This window comes from Anabrus simplex, chromosome 8 (genome assembly GCF_040414725.1).
Source record: "Anabrus simplex isolate iqAnaSimp1 chromosome 8, ASM4041472v1, whole genome shotgun sequence".
NCBI classification, from domain to species: domain Eukaryota; kingdom Metazoa; phylum Arthropoda; class Insecta; order Orthoptera; family Tettigoniidae; genus Anabrus; species Anabrus simplex.
Genome location: NC_090272.1, coordinates 205,530,157 through 205,553,378, shown reverse-complemented (window position 1 = coordinate 205,553,378; position 23,222 = coordinate 205,530,157). Strand labels below are relative to the sequence as shown.

General features: G+C 41.9%; 1 protein-coding gene across 2 annotated transcripts in view; it reads left to right on the top strand.

Moving 5' to 3' along the window:
• The first annotated feature begins 8,870 nt into the window (after positions 1–8,870).
• Positions 8,871–23,222, top strand: part of LOC136878697 (uncharacterized) — a 238,800-nt gene continuing 224,448 nt past the window's right edge. For both annotated transcript variants that reach the window (XM_067152122.2, XM_067152121.2), the window contains exon 1: positions 8,871–8,952. The gene's annotated coding sequence lies outside the window, so the exon portion shown is untranslated. The remainder of the gene's footprint in view (positions 8,953–23,222) is intronic.

The following is a 23,222-nucleotide window of genomic DNA, read 5'->3' as shown; positions in this document are numbered from 1 at the left end:
TATACAGTGCAGTTTAATTTACCACAACCTAGCAACGGCATGGCAGTCAAGACTAATTCAGTTTAGGGTTTACGTTATCAATTATGCCCCGTATGCGAGTATTTGTTTTACAAATACCATATGTAGTAGATAATTAATCCCTTTTCCAATCTCGCTGTGTGATTTAACCCTACAATTAGTCATGGAATTAACCATACAGCGGCCGAAGTTCATACACTGTGCTGTATATACTCATTTAATTGACACTACAAATGGCCTGGAAGAGATGAAATTTCTATGACTACCTTTGCTGAGAATTACTCTGCAATTAATTATGGTTATCCTTCTATTATTTATGCTTTATCCTAGTTCGCCGGTTCGATCCTGGACGAGGTAGTCCATATTTGAAGAACGAAAAAAAAAAGGCGGCTCTCTGAATCTATTCGTCAAATTTAATTCGAAATGGAAAAGATCCATAGGAAGGCAACAGGTTTTTTTGGATGATTTCCGAGAAGAGAGTAGTATTACGAAAAAGGTTGCAAACTTTGGGCTGGGAAGACATGGGAGTAAGGAGACAAGCTCTTCAACTAAGCGGTATCTTCCGAGCTGTCATTGGAGAGAGGGCGTGGAAAGGTATTAGTAGACGAATATGTTTGAATGAAGATTTTAAAAGTATGATGGACTGTGTCCGGCCCCGTGGCGTAGGGGGCGACGCGACGCCAGTCGCCCGGCGGCCCGGGTTCGATTCCCGGCCGGGTCAGGGGTTTTTTAATTGTAAATGATTAATATCCCTGGCCTGAGGACTGGGTATTTTGTGTCGTCCTTAACGTTACTTTCCTCACATTCAACACTCTACACTTCCGCAATTCCAATTACACGCAGGTTCTTATCAGGTGCAAGTAGGGGCAAAAGATCTCTATATGTCGACGCCCCGAACAAATAGCATTAAAAAAAATGATAGATTATAATATGAAGACAGAGGTGTTACTTATTTATTTATTTATTTATTTATTTATTTATTTATTTATTTATTTATTTATTTATTTATTTATTTATTTATTTATTTATTTATTTATTTATTTATTTATTTATTTATTCGATCCTACTCAGTCCGTTGGTATTTGAAGGTGCTCAAATACGTCAGCCTTGTCTGGGTAGATTTACTGGCACGTAAGAGAACTCATGTGGGACTAAATTCCGGCACTTCAGCATCTCCGAAAGCCGTAAAAGTAGTTAGTGGGACGTAAAGCAAATAACATTAATATTAATTAATTAATATCAGGCTTCTCAAAAATATGAGCTTCCACAATGGACAAAGCATACTATACATCCTAACAATTTGACCATTCTTTCATTTCATTTTACAATTTGCTTTCTGCCGTACTGACATAGACAGGAAAGAGTTAGGAGTGGGAAGGAAGAGCCCGTGGCCATAATTAAGACACAGCCCCGCATTTGCCTGGTATGAAAATGGGAAACCACGGAAAATCATATCTTCGTGGCTGCCGACAGTGGTATTCAAACACACTATCTCCCGGAAGCAAGCTCACAGCTGCGCGTTCTTAACAGCAAGGCCAACTCGCCCGGTGGGGATAGGAAAGGGCTAGGAGTGAGAAGGAAGCGACCGTGGCCTTAATTAGGTACAGTCCCAGCATTGGCTGGTGTGAAAATGGGAAACCACTCCAAACCATCTTCGCCATAAGACCAATCTGTGTCGGTGCGACGTAAAGCAAAAAAAAAAAAAAAAAAAAAAAAAAAAATCTTAATAATAATAATAATAGTAGTAATTGTACCGGGCGGTACACCTCCACGCCGCTAATTCAAACATTGCGCCAGTTGAAACTCCTCTACTGGAGAAAGCCTGAACTTTAACAACCACATTAATTCTAAGGTTTCTCAGAAGATGTCTTTACTGTAAATTTTGAAGTGTTCTGAACTATGTCGGTTTCGATTTGTTTTTGTTTTCTCTGTAGTAAGAAGTGTGAACATTCTCTTCTAGATGGCACTACTTAAGAACTACTATTGTGCACCCTAGTGCGAAGTGAAGGAACTTTTTTTTGAAGAAATTTGCTATTCATAAGTTTGTTCTTTGTTAAATTTCTTTCAGTCATTGTTTGGGTTGGCAGTATAACCCTTCTCTTTCCGCCAGTTTTGAATTTGACCAATAAGGAATTTCTGTAATTAATTTTCCACCAATAAGGTGTTTCTTCTTCGTCTGGTGTATTAGTTTTTGCCATTATCCAATAAAATTTTGTGGGCGGGTTGTAATCATTCATGAAACGTCTCGAATTTTCCACGAGGGTATATAAACTGCTGATTTTCGGGTCTCCTGGCCACTTAAGTAACATCTCTCCTAGTGTGATTATGTAGCAGGGGGCGGGAAGCGCCTCTTTCTTCGGGCAGTAGTTCATCTACAAGGTAATGGCCGTTTAATAACTTTATTTCTTGCTAGCTCAGCAGTTTAACCCTCGGGGCAGGTTCGAAACTTTTCTCATGTAACCTATCCTTAAAATGTAATATACACTTGGTAAAACTTCGTCTCTTTAACTATAAATTGGGATAGAGAGTGCTAAACCCTCTCGAGCTCCCACTCCTATTGTTTTGAGGTGACTTTGTTTTCACAACCGTTTCTTCCTTTCTTAATGTAATAAAGTCTTCTTTTACAAGTCACCTCTTTAGTATGGGATTAGCCCTTGTGTATGCGGCCTAGTGCCAAGTAGGTTTTAAAAAGTATTAGGAGTGCAAGTTCCGCCTCCATTCAAATCAGAATTTTGGGCCATGTAATTGACCTGTTTCTTTACTGAATAGGCCTCAGGAGGTTGGATATCATTACCCCTGTTCTTGTGTGCCCGGAGGGCAACTTGAAGGTGGAGTTTGGTGTGGCCTTTGAATAGGCTTGAACTTTGAGAGCGGGTTGCTCTTTCTTAAATTTGGTTTCTGTGTGCCTCGAGCAGGCTTAACTGGGTAATTGGGAGCTAGTGCTCCTTGGCATTATTGGGGTTTTCTGCCCCTTTGTTGAACTTTGTACATAGGTAAAGTTGGGCTCATTGCTCAAGGATTGCGTGTCTGGGGGCTCGAAGCCCAAATCCATTAACAAATTGCAATTGTACATTCTTAATTTGTTGATATGCTACTGAGTACCTGTTATACTTGTTATTTCTTGATCTTGAAAAGGAAATATAACCTTTGTTAAATTTTAAATTAACTTTAATTTCGTAGTTGAGACCTGTTCAACCCAGCACCTTCTTTCACCTCTGCTGTTCCACAGATACCTCGGAATAATAATAATAATAATAATAATAATAATAATAATAATAATAATAATAATAATAATAATAATAATGTAGCCAGGCTGATTGGCTCAGACGATAGAAATGGTGGCTATCTGAGCTTAAATTTGTAGGTTCGATCCCAGCCTAGTCCAGTGGTGGTGTTGAAATACACTTCTCTCGTGTCGGAAGATTTACCTGCACGTAAATGGACTCACGCGGGTCAAAACTGTGGCACCGCGGCTTCTCCAAAATTTGTAAAAGTAGACGTAGAACCAATAACATTAGTATTTACTAATAACTCTAGATATGATCAACAGACAAAAGCCAGGGGGAACACAAGGACAATGACCTCAGTGCATTGCTTTATGTAGGCCTATATGGCTTAAGGCATTTTGATCATCAGCTCCACGTTCTAAGTGTGTCGGGTACTGTGTCAAGTGGTGCCTGTAATCGAGTGTGTACTTGTCGTTACCTGGTGTCACGGTTAGGGAGGAAGGAGTCAGAGAATATATGTTAGGTATCATCTCAACATTCCCCTGTAGGTTAAGTGGTGAACCACGGAGAAACACTTCTAGGATGCCTGAGAGTAGGATTTTAACCCACTTCTGTCCACAATAACGTTACTTGAAGCTGAGTGCACCATATTTCAGACCGTCAATCCAGTCTTACATTCAAAGCAATGCTCAGAATCAAACCCAGGCCAGCCAGCCAAGTGACCCCAGTGTCTTTAGATACAGCAGTAAAAGGAACGGTAATACATGGCACATTAGCTAATTACGATAATGATGCTGCTGCTGCTGCTGCTGATGATGATGATGATAACGGCGTGTGGCCTCCGGAGAGGCTTGGTGCAGGTCTTTCGATTTGACTCCCGTAGGCTCGTGATGAGGATGAAATGGTGATGAAGACAGCACGTACACCCAGTCCTCATGCCAGGGGAAGTTACCTATTATGTTTAAAATTCCCGACCCTGCCGGAAATCGAACCCGGCACCCCTGAGACCAAAGGCAGGCACGCTGACCATTTAGCCAAAGGAGGAGGAAGAGGAGAAGGAGGAGGAGGAGGAGGAGGAGGAGGAGGAGGAGGAGGAGGAGGAGGAGGAGGAGGAAGCAGGCAAGCAAGCAATCTTCTAGTTTTACGTGACGTTTGATATCGTTACCATAGGCACGGGATCTTCAATGCTGCGTGGAATCCCAGTCACAGGAGACGTACATTTCATTTCAGAAAGCCTACATTCATTAGCCCGGATTCGAACCGCGACCGCCTTGATGCGAGGCCACTGACTAACTTATACCATTCGAAGTTTTCCAAGTGCGTTTATTTCTTCTCAGGGCTTCTCACTCTTAACACAAACCTAAAAACGTAGCGAGGTGGTTATATAGTACGGGTCTTGTAAAATTAAGCTTGAATTCAAAAGACGATGGGTTTGAATCCCATCGTCGGCAACCTTCAAGATGGTTTTACGCATGTGCCGGACTGAGTGGCTCAGACGGTTAAGGCGCTGGCTTTCTGAGCCCAAGTTGGCAGGTTCGATCCTGACTCAGTCCGGTGATATTCGAAGGTGCTCAAATATGTCAGTTCCGTGTCGATAGATATACCTGCCGTGGGGTAAAATTCCGGGACCTCGGCGTCCCCAAAACCCATAAACATAGTTAGAGAGACACAAAGCCAACAACTGGGTTTTTTCGATTGGCTTTAAGTCACACGGACACAAATATGCCTTATGGCAACGATGACATAGGAAAGGGCTAGAAGCGGCCGTGGCCTTAATTAAAATACAGCCCCAGGATTTGCCTGGTATGAAAACGGGAAACGATGGAAAACCATCTTCAGGGCTGCCCATAGTAGGGTTCGAACATTTATTATTATTATTATTATTATTATTATTATTATTATTATTATTATTATTATTATTATTATTATTATTATTATTATTATATAATTCGCTGGGGCCATCAAGGACCACGTTAAGTCTTGTTGCATTTGACACTGAACTTGGCCTTCTTTAGAGCCCAAATTTCCCTCATTCTTTGTGAGTAGGCCTGCTTGCGCTCCTCTGTCCAAGGGGCACCGTGTCTTCTCTTCGGTTGCTCGTCTCGGTTTAGCCCGTTCGTCAATATTTTCTTGCGGAAGAGATCTCTCTTAAGGGCGTCTTCAGCTGAGATATGTAGCATTTGCAGGTCTTCTTTGGTATTTCTAAACCAGGGAATTGTGGTTTGGGGGTTTGAATAAAAAAAGTGAAAGATTTCTTTAGTTAACTTTCTTCCGTCCATTCTTTTCAGATTATTATTATTATTATTATTATTATTATTATTATTATTATTTTTATTATTATTATTAATCTGTTTACCCTCCAGGGTTGCTTTTTCCCTCGGACTCAGCGAGGGATCCCGCCTCTACCGCATCAAGGGCAGTGTCCTGGAGCGTGAGGCTTTTTTTTTTTTTTTTTTTTTTTGTTATTTGCTTTAGGTACGTCGCACCGATACAGATAGGTCTTATGGCGACGATGGGACAGGAAAGGCCAAAATAATTAATCAGAAGCGATTAGAATTCCCGACCCGTTCGGGAAGCGAACCCGGGACCGTTTGAACTGAAGGTCGCAACGCTGAGCATTGAGCCAAGAGGTCGGATAGTGATATTTTGGAAACCACTATCGGAGAGTGTCAAGTCATTGTCTGATTGGATAGCCTTACTTTCACAGTTGACTTGTTCAAACGGGAATGAGAATTTCAGTCGCGAACGTAAAAGGGAAAAAAAATGGTTAAAAACGTTTCTCTTTTATTCCTGATATAAATTACTAAGATGCTCAGATGAGTACCAGGTTAATTCCTGGGGGCAAAGGTGGCCGGGCGAAGAGCTAACCACTTTACCCCCTGAGTGCCGAGGTACGGATTCCACACCTCCAAAGGCCTTCATGGCTTATACGAAGATGACTCTGCTTCTTTCTATTCTCTTAGCAGGCAAATGACGGAAATGTACATTAATTATCGCTACAGTCACTACAGTATAAAAAATAACGTCTCTGTTTTAGGCCTCTCCGTCGAAAACCAACTTGTGTTAGAGTAATCTCTCCTTTTCCACCTTCTTTTTCTCAGAACTACCTGTAGACTTGGGCCAGGTAGATGGTCGGATGTCCTTCCTGCCGCCAATCCTACATGTAGAAAAAATGAAAATCCACAGCTTGTTTCCAGTCATTCAGCTGGGTCAGGAATGGAATGAGTGAAGCCCCCATCTAGGGGCGAGGGTAGGAACTGTGCCTGCTGCCGAAGTTTGTTGCACTTCTCTGGAGCAATGATTAATGACTGACAGATGAAATGAAATGAAATGATATTGGAGAGTGTTTCTGGAATGAAATATGACAGGGAAAATTGGATATCCCGGAGAAAAACATGCCCCATCTCCACTTTGTCCAGCAGAAATCTCACATGGAGGGTTCAGGATTTGAACCACGGAACCCAGCTGTGAGAGGCGGGTGCGCTGCCGTCCGAGCCGCGCAGGCTCGTGTTATGTGTCGAGACGTAATAACTGTTTCGTATATCTGTAACGGATGTTTCTGTTGGAATGGAGAGCGCCGAGTTCCCGAGCTAGAGGGATAAACAAGTAGTGGGTAAAATCCTCAGCCAGGCCGGGAATCAAACTCGAGGCCCTCTGAACTGAAGGCTGATATTCAGCCAAACAACTAGGCATTAGAGTGAATTTATAAACGCACAGAAAAATATGCAAACTTGTAGCTTAACAGCCTTTCCAAGATTAAAGTGATGTAACTAGGTGAGAAACCTAACGGAATTGAATGTCAGGTTGGGAATACATAGCTGGAACAGGTAGATAGTTTGAAGCATTTAGGACGTGTATTCTCCCAGGATGGTAATGTAGTAAGTGATATTGAATCAAGGTGTAGCAAGGCTACTGGAGTGAGCTCGCATTTGCGACGAAAGAAATCAGTTCCCGGATGAAACTATCTCTATAACAGTTTTCAGACCAACTTTGCTTTACTGGAGTGAAAGCTGGGTTAGGTCAGGATATCTTATTCATAAGTTAGAAATAACAAACATGAAAATAACGAGGATAATCGCTGGTACAAACAGGTGGAATCAATGGCAGGAAGGTACTCGGAATGATGCGATTAAGGCGAAGTTAGGAATGAACTCGTTGGGTGAAGCGATACGCAGAAACTTACTTCGATGGTGGGGTCATGTGAGGCGAATGGAAGAAGATAGCTTACCTAGGAGAATAATGGACTCTGTCATGGAAGGTAAAAGAAGTAGAGGGAGACCAAGACGACGATGGCTAGACTCACTTTCTAATGATTAAAAGATAAGAGGGGTAGAACTAATCGAGGCCACAGAGCTGGTTACAATTAGAGGATTGTAGCGGAGTTCAGTAAATTCACAGAAGCTTGCAGACTGACCGCTGAAAGACATAACTTGATTGCTTGTTTTTTAAATGGGCTCAACATCTAGGTCATCAGTCAGAAAGGCGTGACAGTCTATAATGATTAATGGCAATGTATGTATGCATGCTGTAGCTTAACGTGCCGAGCTGGGTGGCTCAGACGGATGAGGCGCTGACCTTCTGATCCCAACTGGCTCAATCGGTGGTATTTGAAGGTACTTAAATACGTCAGCGTCCTGTCGGTAGATCTACTGGCACGTAGAGGAACTCCTGTCTGCCTCTGTGGTGTAGTGGTTAGTGTAATTAGCTGCCACCCCCCCCCCGGAGATCCGGGTTCGATTCCCGACTCTGCCACGAAATTTGAAAAGTGGTACGAGGGCTGGAACGGTGTCCACTCAGTCTCGGGAGGTCAACTGAGTAGAGGTGGATTCGATCCCACCTCAGCCATCCTGGAAGCGGTTTTCCGTGGTTTCCCACTTCTCCTCCAGGCAAATGCCGGGATGGTACCTAACTTAAGGCCACGGCCGCTTCCTTCCCTCTTCCTTGCCCGTCCTTTCCAATTTTCCCATCCCTCCACAAGGCCGCGTTTGAACATAGCAGGTGAGGCTGCCTGGGCGAGGTACTGGTCATCCTCCCCAGTTATATCCCACGACCCAAAGTTTCGCGCTCCAGGACACTGCCCTTGAGGCGGTAGATGTGTGATCCGTCGCTGAGTCCGAAGGAAAGTTGACCCTGGAGGTTAAACAGATTAAGAAAGAACTCCTGCGGAACAAAATTACGTGATCCTAGCCAGATGACCTCCAGTTTTACGTGAAATCCGAGCCACAGGAAGATACCTTCTCGTTTCAAAAATAATTTAAAGGTAAACATCTCCAATAAGCAAACGACACATTCCAGTGAAGGTTTTGCATCCCCTCATGCATATTTTGTAAGAATACGGCGGCTGATGGTCACGATAGAACATAGCCCTTAAAGCAACATCTGAAACATGTTTTCAGATAACCTTGAAACACCAGGCGGCTTTCCAGGTAGTAGGGGGTTAAATACAATATAAACAAGAGGGGGTTTCGTCCACTGGCTCCCCTCTCCCTTATCTCGATAACGGGCATTGGTTCGGTGAACCGAGGCGCGCAGGCGAGTCAGTACGCATGCGCGCAGTATATCTCACGGCTAGCGCTGTGGTCCCCGGCAATACTGTGCGCCGAGCATTAGGTATTGTTGAGCTGTGGGCAGCAGGTGTTAGCTGCGGTTCGTCTCAGCGCTTTAGACAGGAGGAGAACTACACGTGTAACAGGCTCGACACCGCTAGGTGAGTACGGTCATTTGTTAACATGTACCATTGTAGAGATAAAATACAAAGTCTAATCCTTGTTAGTACTCATACAGAGAATTTCTTTATGCCTTATTGTGACTTTACTGTAGGCTCCCAAATTTGAAAATATTTCTCTCCATTAGATATTCATGAATTTGTTTAATTTCCTAGCGTTGTTCAGAAGGCTTCTAACAAGTATTAATTTGGTTTTATTTTTCTGAAGGGAAGTCAGAGTTATCGTTTGTAGAATAGAGTAGGTTTTTGCCATCCGATTTCATATTGGAAGCATGGAAGAGTAGCCTTTTCAAACACTGTAAAACATTGTAATTGTATGAACGAATAGACTAAATTTCTGAGTGAAGTACTTTATCGGTCTACTTTTTATAATTAAAGACTCGTCGAAAAGGCATTTCTTAAATTTTCTCAAAATACAATTGCAGTTTTGAAGGGCTTAATCCTATAATGGCATAACGTACAAATATACCGTATTTCAGTTCTCGCCTTTAATTCAACTTCAAATGAGCTTTTTTGACCTACGAGTGGTACCTGGGGGCTTGTTTATAAACATGAACATTTCCCGAAACTTTGAACTTTACCACTAAACCCTCGCGCGAACTTGGTCCTTCAGTTGTTCTGTCAAATATTTAGGAGTTTTGAATTATCTGAAAAACTTCCTTTTTTACAAGTTGCTTTGCGTCGCACCGACAGAGATAGGTCTTTTGGCAACGATGGGATCGGAATGGGGTAGGAGTGGGAAGGAAGCGCCCTTAATTAAAGAACAGTCCCAGCATTTGCCTGGAGTGAAAATGGGAAACCACGGAAAACCATTTTCAATCCTAAAAACAAAGTTATGTTGACAGTAGCATTGACATATTATGGTGCAATAACTCCTCTTCTCCCTCTTCGTTCGTTATGCCCTGCGAAGGCCGTTTTTAGCTCATTTAGGACAATGGCGTATGGCTTTTAGTGCCGGGAGTGTCCGAGGACAAGTTCGGCTCGCCAGGTGCATGTCTTTTGATTTGACACCGGTAGACGACCTGCGCGTCGTGATGAAGATGAAATGATGAAGACAACACACACCCAGCTCCCGTGCCAGAAAAATAAACCAATGCTGGTTAACATTCCCGATCCTGCCGGAATCACCCGGGACTCATGTTATCAAAGGCCAGCATGCTAATCATTTAGCCATGGAGACGGACATTTAGGACAACGTTTCATCTTTTCTTTCCAATGCGTTTTCATTCGTTCACTGTGCTCCTTTCTGCGTTCTCTCCATCCAGTATGTTTTACTTTACGTTTCTCATTCTTATTATTATCTACTTCTTTTTTCTATCGATGTTTCTTAAGAAAAGACAAGCTTAAAACAACAGAGCGAGACTAACGTCGAGTCAGCACTGCTAACAAAAAGAGGAAACTGTTTGTTAAAGATTGCCTACGTGGCCTTGAAAGGGTAGCTGTCAGAATGAAGCTCTCCCCCACCGAAACCTACAGTCTGAAACGAATATTTACGTAAATTAAAAAGTACGGTGGCTTTATTTTAAAGTTCCTCACAGTAAAGTAATCATGAAAATATGATTCTGGAATCATTTCCAGTGTGGAGTGATAAACATATTTGAAGACATGCCTGGAAAATAACATTTAATACAGCTCTATGAAATGAAAATCCACAGCCTGTTTCCAGTCATTCGACCGGGTCAGGAATGGAATGAATGAAGCCCCCATCTAGCGGCGAGGATAGGAATTGTGCCGGTTGCCGAGGCCTGTCGCACTTCTCTGGGGCAGTGATTAATGAATGACGGATGAAATGATATTGGAGAGTGTTTCTGGAATGAAATATGACAGGGAAAACCGGAATATCCGGAGAAAAACCTGTCCCGCCTCCGCTTTGTCCAGCACAAATCTCACATGGAGTGACCGGGATTTGAACCACGGAACCCAGCGGTGAGAGGCCGGCGCGCTGTCGCCTGAGCCACGGAGGCTTAATAATACAGTTCTATAATGCTCTTAATTCTGCATGTGAAATAGAAACGTACCAGTATTTAATAATTTGTGATACAGTAATTATAATCTGAAGTAGGCCTACATTTAATAAATTAGAGGAAATGAATGCAAACTTGGCAGCGTAGACCTGGAAAGCACAAAAAGCAGTTTTCTATTTCAGTTTCATGTTATTTTGTGTCAGAATGTCATTTTTACTTAGATTTCTACCGAGCGAGTTGGCCGTGCGGTTAGGGTCGCGCAGCTGTGAGCTTGCATTCTGGAGAGAGTGGATTCGAATCCCAATCCCACCGTCCGGCAGCCTTGAATATAGTTTTCCGTGGTTTCCCATTTTTGCTCCAGGAAATTGCTGGGACTGTACCTCAATTACGGCCACGGCCGCTACATTCTCAATTCCTGCTCTTTCGCATCCTTCCGTCGCCGGAAACCTCCGTTGTTTTCGTGCGACGTTAGACAAATAGCGAAAACAAAATACAAAACAAGCATCTGCTTACGTTATGGAGCTTTGAGGAAGAGATACAGTTTGCAAATAAGGGAAGTCGTCAACACTGTATTAAATATGAATTTCAACAACATATTGATAACTACAGTCGAAACCGGTTATAAACGACTCCGAAGGGAACGCCGATTAACGGTCGTTAAGACTATAGGCGATAGTCGCACAAACTGGTCTTCTTTTTTTTTCCACTAAAAATGTCATATCTGTGTGTTTTAGGCTCCACACTTACATGGTTAATTAACAGAATAGATTTAAAACATCAAAAAACACGAGTGAAGTACGTATTCTATTTGCAAATATGGACTTTTTGTTAGCTTCGATTTTTTGCTTGCTAATATTTTAGCGCCATTCTTTCCAGATAGCAGGTGGTAGGTTGTTCATTCTGGAGTTTACATCGATTGTATTGCGATTGTTTTGATTTCTTTCTGGACGACATGTTATAAATGTTTACATTCCTGGTCGATGTATAGTTCTCGGTGTTGTATAGTACGTTTCTTCATTCCTCCTCCTCTATAAAATTTAATGTAGTACTTGTAAGAAATAGTGTATTCTAACCGAGCGAGTTGACTACGGGGATTGCGTCACGTAACAGTGAGCCAACATTCGGGATATAGTGGGATCAATCAGTCAATCAATCAATCAATCAATCAATCAATCAATCAATCAATCAATCAGTGCTCTGCATTTAGGACTGTCGGCCGGCTGGCAGATTCCGTATCAATTATTTACGTAGCCTTATCTTAAATTATTTGAAAGAACTTGGAAATTGATTGAACATTTCCCTTGATAATTTATTCCAATCCCTTGCTTCTCGTTCTTTAATTAAATGAATATTTGCCTCAATTTGTCCTCCTGAATTCAGATTTTATATTCATACTAGCAAGATACCCGTGCTTCGCTACGGTATTGTACTGAAATTTATAATTGAATGCTTATTGTTTTAGATATATAATCCGCCGAAATTCGCGATCTGACTCGTTTTCTGTGAGAATCCACCAAAATTCCCGATCTGACTCGTTTTCTATTAGATTACGGCACGTTTCCTCCCATTTTTCAATCTTCCTTTCCAGCAATCGATTTCGTACTTCCCGGGCTAGGCTCAGGTATTCCTCCCGGTCAGTTGGCTCCGTAAATCTTTGCCATCTTTTCCTATAATCATTTTAATATGTATAAAATCCTTCAGGAGATCCGGCGTGGTGTCATATTGGGTGCTTTGGCGGCACTGAACCCGCGGCCGGACTGCATTCTTAGTCATTACCCGTCCAGGAGCCGTTTCCAGCGCGATCCGCACATTTGACGACGGTCCGGAACATTATTATTATTATTATTATTATTATTATTATTATTATTATTACTATTATGTGTTGCTGGAAAGGCTGATGACAGGGAAAACCGGAGTATCCGGAGAAAAACCTGTCCCACCTCCGTTTTTTCCAGCACGAATGTCACATGGAGTGACCGGGATTTGAACCACGGAACCCAGCTGTGAGAGAGGCCCGCGCGCTGCCGCCTTAGCAAAGGAGGATACTTATAAGTACATTAAGAACAGTAAAATCAATGGGTTCACCTCCTTCTACACCCCACCGCCGTTAAGTTTATTTACCGGCAAACCCCCCCCCCCAAAAAAAATTAAAAGAAGGCTTGTTTCTTTATGTTTAAAGGAGATTCCAAACACCAATGTTCACGTCTATTGCCGTCAGTTTTGAGATATAAGTATCCCCATAAAAATAATTTATTTTTTTCACTTCATCTCACACTACTCCCCCCCACCCGTAAGTGAATTTTCCCGCAAAAAATACTTGCTTCTTTAATAGTAAAAGATCTTCTAAATACCAATTATCACGACTCTAACTTCTTCAGCTTTTGATTTATGTGTCGTCATGAAAGGAATTCAACTCCTTTACACTCCCACCCTCCAAGATGGTTTCCCCACCGAAACGCGTTTTTCTTTGTTTTTAAAGGAGATCTAAATACGAATTTTCACGTCTGTAACAACTTTAGTTTTTATTAGATGTTTGCATTCTCATACAATTAAGTCAATTAAATTTTCAATACTTTCACCCCCCCCCCCCCCTCATTGGATTTTCCGAGAATACGTGTTTCTTTACTTTTAAAGCAGATTGCAAATATCGAATTTCACGTCTGTAACATCTTCATTTTTGAGATATCAGTAGCCTAATTAAAAGAATTCAACACCATTTTCAGTCACTCTTACCCACCCCCCACCACCCAAGTGGTATTTCCGAAAAATAAAAATACACGATTCGTTATGTTTAATAGAGATAAAAAATACCATTTTTCACTTCTGTAACATGTTAAGTTTTTTTAGATATACTGTAAAAATTCTCATTTTAAAATTTCACCACTTTTGAGTTCCCCTTAGGTGGATTTCCAAAAACAAATCACCTATGTTTCTTTACATTTACAGGAGATTCCAAACACCCACTTTTTACGTCTGTAACATTTTACGTTTCCAAGATATTCTGTAGATATAGTCTTTCAAAAAATTCACCCAATTTGTCACTCCTGTTTAACCGCCATTAATTGGATTTCCAAAAACTAAAAAATACGTGTTTCTTTATTTTTAAAGGAGGTCCCATATACAAATTTTCGGTTCTGTAATATCTTCAGGTTCTGAAATATAAGTATCCTCATTAAAGGCATTCAACCCATTTTTCACCCTTTTACACCCCTCCTATTGGGATTTACAGGAAACAAAAAAATACGTGTTCCTTTATTTTTAGAGGAGATTCTAACTACCAATTTTTACATCTGTAAATTTTTAAGTTTTAAGATGTAAACACACTCATTTCTAAAAATTCACCCCCCACTTTCAACCCCCAATATTTATATCTTCAAAAAACGAACAAATACGTGTTTCTTTACTTTTAAAGTAGATACCACATACCAATTTTCAGGTCTGTAATATCTTCAGGTTCTGAAATATAAGAAGCCTCATTAAAGGCATTCAACCCATTATTCACCCTTTTACACCCTTCCTATTGGGATTTTCCGAGAACAAAAGATTACGTGTTTCTTTATTTTTAAAGGAGATTCTAAATACCAATTTTTACATCCATACACTTTAAAAGTTTTGAGATATAGATACACTCATTTTAAAAAATCACCCCCTTTTCACCCCCCCATTAATTGGATTTTCGAAAAACAAAAAAATACGTGATTCTTTATTTTTTAAAGAGATCCCAAACATCAATTTTCAGGTCTGTAATATCTTCAGGTTCTGAGATATAAGTAGCCTCATTAAAGGCATTCAACCCCTTTTTCACCCATTTTTACGATTCCTATTGCGATTTTCAAAAAACCAAAAAATACTTGTTTCTTTATTCTTAATGAAGATTCTAAATATCAATTTTTACATCTGCAAACTTTAAAAGTTTGGAGATATAAATTCACTCATTTTAAAAATTCGCCCCCTTTTCACCCTCCCATTAATTGGATTTTCCAAAAACAAAAAAATACGTGTTTCTTTATTTTTAATAGAGATCAAAAGTACCAAGTTTCAGGTCTGTAACATCTTCAGTTTCTGAGATATAAGTACCGGTATCCTGATTAAAGGCATTCAACCCATTTCCCCACATTTTCACCCTTTTTCATCCCTCCTATTGCGATTTTCTGAAAACAAAAAAATACGTGTTCCTTTATTTTTAAGGAAGGTTCTAAATACCAATTTTTACAGCTGCAAACTTTAAAAGTTTGGAGATATAGATTCACTCATTTTAAAAATTCACCCCCTTTTCACCCTCCCATTAATTGGATTTTCCAAAAACAAAAAAATACGTGTTTCTTTATTTTTAAAAGAGATCAAACGTACCAATTTTCAGGTCTGTAATATCTTCAGTTTCTGAGATATAGGTACCGGTATCCTGATTAAAGGCATTCAACCCATTTTCCCCATTTTCACCCTTTTTCACCCCTCCTATTGGGATTTTCTGAAAACAAAAAAATACGTGTTTCCTTATTTTTAAAGACGATTCTAAATACCAATTTTTACATCTGTAAACTTTTAAAGTTTTGAGATATAGAGCAACTCATTTTAAAATTTCACCCCCGTTTTCACCCCCTTAGCGAAGGAATATCCCAAAATCCTCTCTTAGCGAGCACCTACGTCTTAATATGAATATATCCCCAAAATTTCATCTCTTTATGTCCAGTAGTTTTGGCTCGGCGATGATGAATCAGTCAGTCAGGACAAGTTATTTTATATATATATAGATTATGATCTTTACTACTTTTAAAAACTCGCTCAAGTTTATTCGTCAACTAATGTAATTCCACGTCATCTCTCCACTGACAGCTCGTAACATACCACTTATTCGAGAAGCTCGTCTCGTTACTCACAAGTTTTCCCAGCCCTAAGTTTGCAATATCTCCGTAACACGACTCGTTTGTCGGAAATCACCCAGAACAAGTTCTGCTTCTTTCCTCCAGATCTTTTCAAGTTCTCGTATCAAGTAATCCTGGTGTGGGTCAAACACTGGGACCATAGTCTCAATTAGTCTTATCACAGACTTATATGCCCTCGCCTTTACGTCCTTACTACAACCCCTAGATACCCTCACAACGATGTGAAGAGGTCTGAAACCCTCCGAACTCCACGGCCAGCAGCGCTGAAGATGGTTTTCCGTGTTTTCCCATTTCCACACCTGGCAAATGCAGGTCTGTCCTTTAATTAAGGCCACGATTGCTTCCTTTCCGGCCGGGCTGACTGGCTCGGGCGGTTGAGGCGCTGGCCTTCTGACCCCAACTTGGCAGGTTCGATACTGGCTCAGTCCGGTGGTATTTGAAGGTGCTCAAACACGTAAGCCTCGTGTCGGTACATTTACTGGCACGTAAAAGAACTCCTGCGAAACTAAATACCCGCACCTCGGTGTCTCCGTTAACCGTAAAAGTAGTTAGTGGGACGTATAGCCAATAACCAGCATAGCCAGAAAAACAAATAGTAAAAAAAAAAAAAAAAATCACTTCCCTTGGCGAAAGTCGAATGATCATAAATTGTCTCTCTCTCGTGGCCGTCCATCAACGGCTGCTAATTTAGGATGGCAACCAGCCATAAGACACGGTTGCTAGGTAACATTGTCTGACCATCCATACCTTACATCACTGCCTGCACGGTTGCTAGGTAACATTGTCTGACCATCCATCCATACCTTACATCGCAGCCTGCACGGTTGCTAGGTAACATTGTCTGATCATCAATCCATACCTTACATAGCAGCCTGCACGGTTGCTAGGTAACACTGTCTGACCATCCATCCATACCTACATCGCAGCCTTCCATCCATACCTTACATCGCAGCCTGCACGGTTGCTAGGTAACATTGTCTGACCATCCATCCATACCGTACATCGCAGCTTGCACGGTTGCTAGGTAACATTGCCTGGCCATCCATTCAGACCTTAACATCGCAGCTTGCACGGTTGCTAGGTAACAATGTCTGACCTTCCATCCATACCTTACATCACTGTCTGCACAGTTGCCGTGGTTACACCTCCGTCACACATTTTGTCTCATTACGTTACACAACTTTTCGGATGACCCCCACTTGTAAGTCATAATTATGTCAAAAAGTTTCTGTGTAAGGCAGCATGAGTAAAACAAGTGGAGCAGCTACAGAACGTAACAGGAGATTGCAGAATTCAGAAATCAAAAGTCGAAGAAAGAAATTTAGTGTCTTATAATATCAGTGTCCATATACCCAGTGAAGATTATTGTACATTGCCGCACATAAAAATTGGTCCTCAAAGATGACTTTCAAAATTCTCTTGCTTGAAATATGATTAAAATATTGCGGAGGTGGTGGGATTCAAAGTATCATCTCTTCGACCACCGGCTATCCACAGTTTATGAATGTCATCACGTTTCAAGAATGTATAAAATGTATTCCTTTGCATGCCAATTTCTAGGCGGTTGAGTGTTCATATATGTTCTCTATTTTAATTGCAATTCTGCGCTGATATTACAAACATAAATACTGAATAATTAAATAACTCTGTAGTAAGTTGGTAGTTTGCCTGACCGAGAGGCGGTAAAGGCGTGTTCGATTCACCTCGAAGGACGTGGGTTAGATTCCCCGACAGGAAGTCCAAACATTGAAGAAACTAGATTTCCACTTGCGGAGGGGCACAAGACTCTGAGATGTGTTCTAGAGTCTGACGGGAAGTACCATAATTACAGTCAGTTGATCTCTGGGAGCCCCACGTAACGAAGAGGGAATGCACACGGGTCATGTGTTGTGCGAAACAGATTCAGTGACGACCAAGTCCTGCGAGGTAGATCAAAGCCTCTTCGAGCATGATTTGGATTAAGCAGCCTGAGCTATGTGTATTCATTTGACTTTTCCACCTCTCACTTAGACTATAATTAAACTAACACCATGGCACTACAGCCCTTGAAGGGCCTTGGCCTACCAAATGACCGCTGCTCAGCCGGAAGGCCTGCAGATTACGAGGTGTCGTGTGGTCAGTACGACGAATCCTCTCGGCCGTTATTCTTGGTTTTATAGACCGGGGCCACTATCTTACCCGCCAGATAGCTCCTCATTTCTAATCACGCGGGCTGAGTGGACCTCGAACCAGCCCTCAGATCCAGGTAAAAATCACTGACCTGGCCGGAAATCGAACCCGGAGCCTCCGGGTAAGAGGCAGGCGCGCTACCCCTACACGACGGGGTCGGCTCAGACTATAATATAGCTATAAATAATAATAATAATAATAATAATAATAATAATAATAATAATAATAATAATAATAATAATTTTAGTGTCCTGTAAACTACTATGGTTCTCAGGAGTTGGGAGTACAGAAATGTTGCCCTGAAAAGGAGATCTTTAAGGTTCCAGTGCTATACAGTATATCAGCTGACACGTGTCTGTTACACTTCAGCATTGTTGAATGTTAAATGACTGCGCGTGGTCTCATAAATTCGAGATTTCCCATCACATTCGCATGTTAACACATGAATTCGCACCCAGCCGTCCAGGTAGAAATATATTCCTTCCCATTTCAAACTATTACTACTACTACTACTACTAAATGTTTTCATCCCTGCCCTGAAGGTGAAGGCGGGCCTCGTAGACGATGACGCCGTCTCTCAGGCCTGGAGATTTGTATCGGAGAAAGAGATATGTGGAGGATGTGAGAGGGTTGGCAGCTATGACCTATACTAGGAACTGTCCCGGCATTCGCATTAGTGCAGGAGAATGGAAAACCATTCTCAGGACAACCCATGGCGGAGACTAGCCCCTCCCCGTCTCCCGAATACAGAGGTGTAGAGCCACCCTTCCTCGGCTCGGTTGGCCGGTCGGAGTGCAGAGCTGTCTGACCACGGACTAGCCGTGACCACTTGTGGGCCGAGACTCATTCTGCATGTGCCAACCCACATTTCAAACATTGTGTTTCATGATGTTCCGAGTGCTGTGATGATTGTCGAGATGAATTAATAAAAAATACTTCATCCAGTAGGATAGTTGGAAAGGTGCATTTAAATAATTCATATAAAAGGGAATGCCTAAAAGTAGTGTCTAAAATATTGTTTGTATAAGAAACAGCACTTGTAGTACCAGCACTTCATCGTAATTTCGCGAAAACTTCAGTAGGTACGCTTGTAACGAAATCACATCTTGTTATCGTACGTCCTTTATGTTCTATAATTTTATTTAAAATAACTTGTCTTTCTTTCGTAGACTTTTGAGCTTTGCTTCTTACCTTTGGACCTGTTCCTTAAAACTTCGCTTAAATGGAATATGTGTGATTTGAAGGAATAAAACAATTTGCTTAGCATAGCATGAAACGCCTCGCAGTTATCTGTAGTCATGTATTGTATTATTTGCCAACATTTCGGGCGAGAGCCAGTTCGTGTATCATGAAACACACAAACAATTTCGTCAGGCTGGGTGCTTATTGAGACGCAGTTGCCCATTGAGCAGGGCAGGACAGCATAGGGCTGACCAAGCTAAGTATGTGTGACGGCATATGCCATTGCATTCTCAAAGGCAATATCCGGCGTGGTTAGTACATGGATGGGCGACCATTTATGTCCAACCATATGCTGTATTTCATTAAATCTCTGCGTCAGCTCTCTCAGGATAAGAACAAGTCGAGATTCCTGGTAAAAATTTCATAAAAATTACTATCATCAAGGATTATAATCATAACCTAAAACTGATACTATAATAACAAAATTCAAATTCTTTTTATTCGAACTCATTAAATGAAAAAGAAAAAAATGAAAACCTACAACCTGTTTTCCAGTCATTGACCGGGTCAGGGATGTAATGAATGAAGCATATATAGGCTGTTAGTACGATGGGGTCGCCACTCCCAAAGTGATATATTAATGACTGATAGATGCTATGAAATGAGAATGGAGAATGTTGCTGGAATGAAAGATGACAGGGAAAACCGGAGTACCCGGAGGAAAACCTGTCCCGCCTCCGCTTTGTCCAGCACAAATCTCACATGGAGTGACCGGGATTTGAACCACGGTATCCAGCGGTGAGAGGTCGACGCGCTGCAGTCTGAGACACGGAGGCTCACTCGAACTAATTAAAAACACTTATTAAATAATGATCGACAGAGGAGCGCAATGAAGCGCACCGGTATCCGTACCTCTCAAACCACCTATCTTTTCGCAGATAGGTTGCTCATACGGATGACCAGGGTACGTGTGAGCGCGCACTCATTGTCTCGTCGAATTCACTAGAAGCCGACTGGGCTGTGATTCTATCCCGCAACTTATGATCGCCAACGAGCAGAATTTTTCAGCTTTTGCTGGCTTGACCTAGTGTTTATACAATCTGTTTTACGTCGCACCAACACAGATAGGTCTTATGGTGACGATGGGATAGAAAAGGCCTAGGAGTGGGAAGGAAGCGGCCGTGGTCTCAGTTAAAGTAGAGCCCTAGCATTTGCCTGGTATGAAAACGAGAAACCGCGGGAAACCATTTTCAGGGCTGCCGACAGTGGGATTCGATCCCACTATCTCCTGGATGCAATCTCACAGCTGCGCGCCCCTAATCACACGGACAACTCGGCCGGTTGACCTAGTGTTTTCAGTGAATTATATCTTCCAGTATGCACTATAGCAATTTTGTTACTTTCATTATATGTCTCAGTCGTATCCTTGACTTTGACGTTATGAAAGTGACTGAGCTATGCCTATGAGCGATGCTAGTAATACCATTCCTTATGCAGCCAGTCCATGCTATGAATAACGTCAAAATGTTGCTCATAGGATCGATTGGTGCACGCATTTCAGTGCTCTTGGCAGACCGATAGCTTCTGGGTCAGTGAGGAAAGCAACGGTAAACTATCTCACTCCTCATTTCCCTAGTACGCTTCTTCAGTGATGCCTAGGCCTAGCTAATGGTGGAGCTGTTGAGGATCCAACCAGCTTTTAAAATATTCATTGAGCAACTATTAAGACCTATTGTGACTCCCGTTCCGTCACCTATAGCAGTGCCCCCATCAAAGGAGTTGATGAAGTAAATACATTTGTAGTTGTAAAGTATTTATACTTCCTGCTTCCAGAGATTATTCTCCGTAGTTGCAAAACAACATCATGTTTCCTAGTAACAGCACAATCATCATTTCATTATTCAACTGTTGGAATTTGGAACACTCTTGTCAGGCGGAAATTTCTGCCCCTTCGACCTGATTTTAGATTTCTTGAATTTAAGACTCTGCTGTTAGGTTATTATTATCATTTATCTTATCGGAAACATACGTACAAACACATTTAGCATATTACCAAAACCTGGTCACATCCAGCATATTATCTGAGGCTTGATGTAGGTCGTCTTAGTCACAGTTCCACACTGAAGCTTGTGCACGAAAAATAACTCCTGCGGGACTAAATTCCGGCGCTTGGATTCTCCGAAAACAGTACAAAACATGCAGTTACTGGGACGTAAAGCCAATAAAAATCCACAGTCTGTTTCCAGTCATTCGACGGGGTCAGGAATGGAATGAATGAAGGCCCCATCTAGCGGCGAGGACAGAACCTCCTCTGGGGCTGGTGGTATGGTGCTTGCTCCTGAACCCACTAGTTGACCAGCAACGTATTCGAACGACACTTCCATTCCATTTGCTACAGGAACTGGGATCTAATTCCTGGTCGGCGGATGCAGAGTGGGTCTCGGCCCACACGTGCCACGGCTGGTCCATGGTCCGACAGTTCTGCATCCGACCGGCCAACCGAGCAAGGGAGGGGTGGCCACTGCTCTATCGTGGCTCTAAGCCTCTGTATTCGGGAGACGATGAGGGGCTTGTCCCCACCGTTGGCTGTCCTGAGAATGCCGCGTCAGTTCCTAGTATAGGCCACGGCCGCCAACCCTCTCCCTTCTCCGATACAAATCTCCTGGTGTGAGAGACGGCGTCACCATCTAGGAGGCCCGCCTTCCCCTTCAGAGGAGGAATGAAATAATTTTAGTAGTAGTCTTATTCTTGATTTTCTGAATTCTAATTCATATGTCTCTGTTGTGAGCGTCTTTAGAAACTGGCACTCTGACTCAACCAATTCCAAGAATAACGTCCCTGATGAACACAGGCGTTAGTCTGAAGAGTAATCGACTGATTGCTTGCTGTGAGCCATGCAGTTCGCTTTCGTTGACAGTAGTGTTTATTGTAGTGGCTGTTTATGATGAGTTTAATGATAACCCACTTCATAGATAGGACTTTGACTTCTTTCTTTGCAAGTACTTTATGCAATTGAAGTGTTCGTGTGAAATGTTTTAAGATGATGGCTCTAGAGCAGGGGTTTCCAATTTGTAAGGGTTCGAGGGCCATAATGAAAACCTTAGCCATGTTCGCGGGCCGCACTTGAATAATAGACCAATTTTCGTAAAATTCTGCGAATATGCCTACAGAAGTACCATTACGAAATAATATGCATAATTCAATTGAAATAAAGGTTTGATAATTTTAATTACTTAGGTAAAACACTATTTTACAATAGCATAAAAGAGTGAAGTTTGGAGCCGGGGTGAGTGGCTCAGATGGTTGAGGCGCTGGCCTTCTGAAGCTAGATTGGCAGGTTCGATGTTAGTGCGTTCCGAAGGTGCTCAAATACGTCGGCCTCGTGTCGGTAGATTTACTGGCACGTAAAAGAACTCCTGCGCGACATAATTCCGGGACCTCGGCGTCTCCGAAAACCATCAAAAGCAGTCATTGGGATTTAAAAACCAATCGTTACTTGAAATTTGGATTTTAAATTTTTATAAATCAAAAATAATCTATTCAGATCAAGTGAATATTTAAAAACGACGAAAACAATTAAATTGGTTCAGGTTTGGGTCTATACCGGGTATAAAAATTAATACATTTTTGAACGACCAAAATATTCTTTTGTAACTATTCTTCACATTATTCATGAAAATGCTCTCGCGGGCCGCATTACAGTATATGGCTTCGCGGCCACATGCGGCCCGCGGGCTGCCATTTGGAAACCCCTGCTCTAGAGTATGATCATACTCGAACGTCATTGTTATGTATCATGTCCCACTAAATTTAAAGCACGGAAAACGGGAATTTTCCAGGGAATACACAGGGGGGAAATACAGAGAAAACAGATTTAGGTTACTACTGATTAAACCCAGGCCTTCATGTGTGAGGCAGGTTCGCTACCCTCTACACCGCAGACCACCGTTCATTACGGCGTATGTAACTGAACCTCTTATTGACTGAATATCAATTACCGTGGTCGACTATAGCTGCCGTCAGCTGTTCTGGACATCCACATGATGCTAATGAG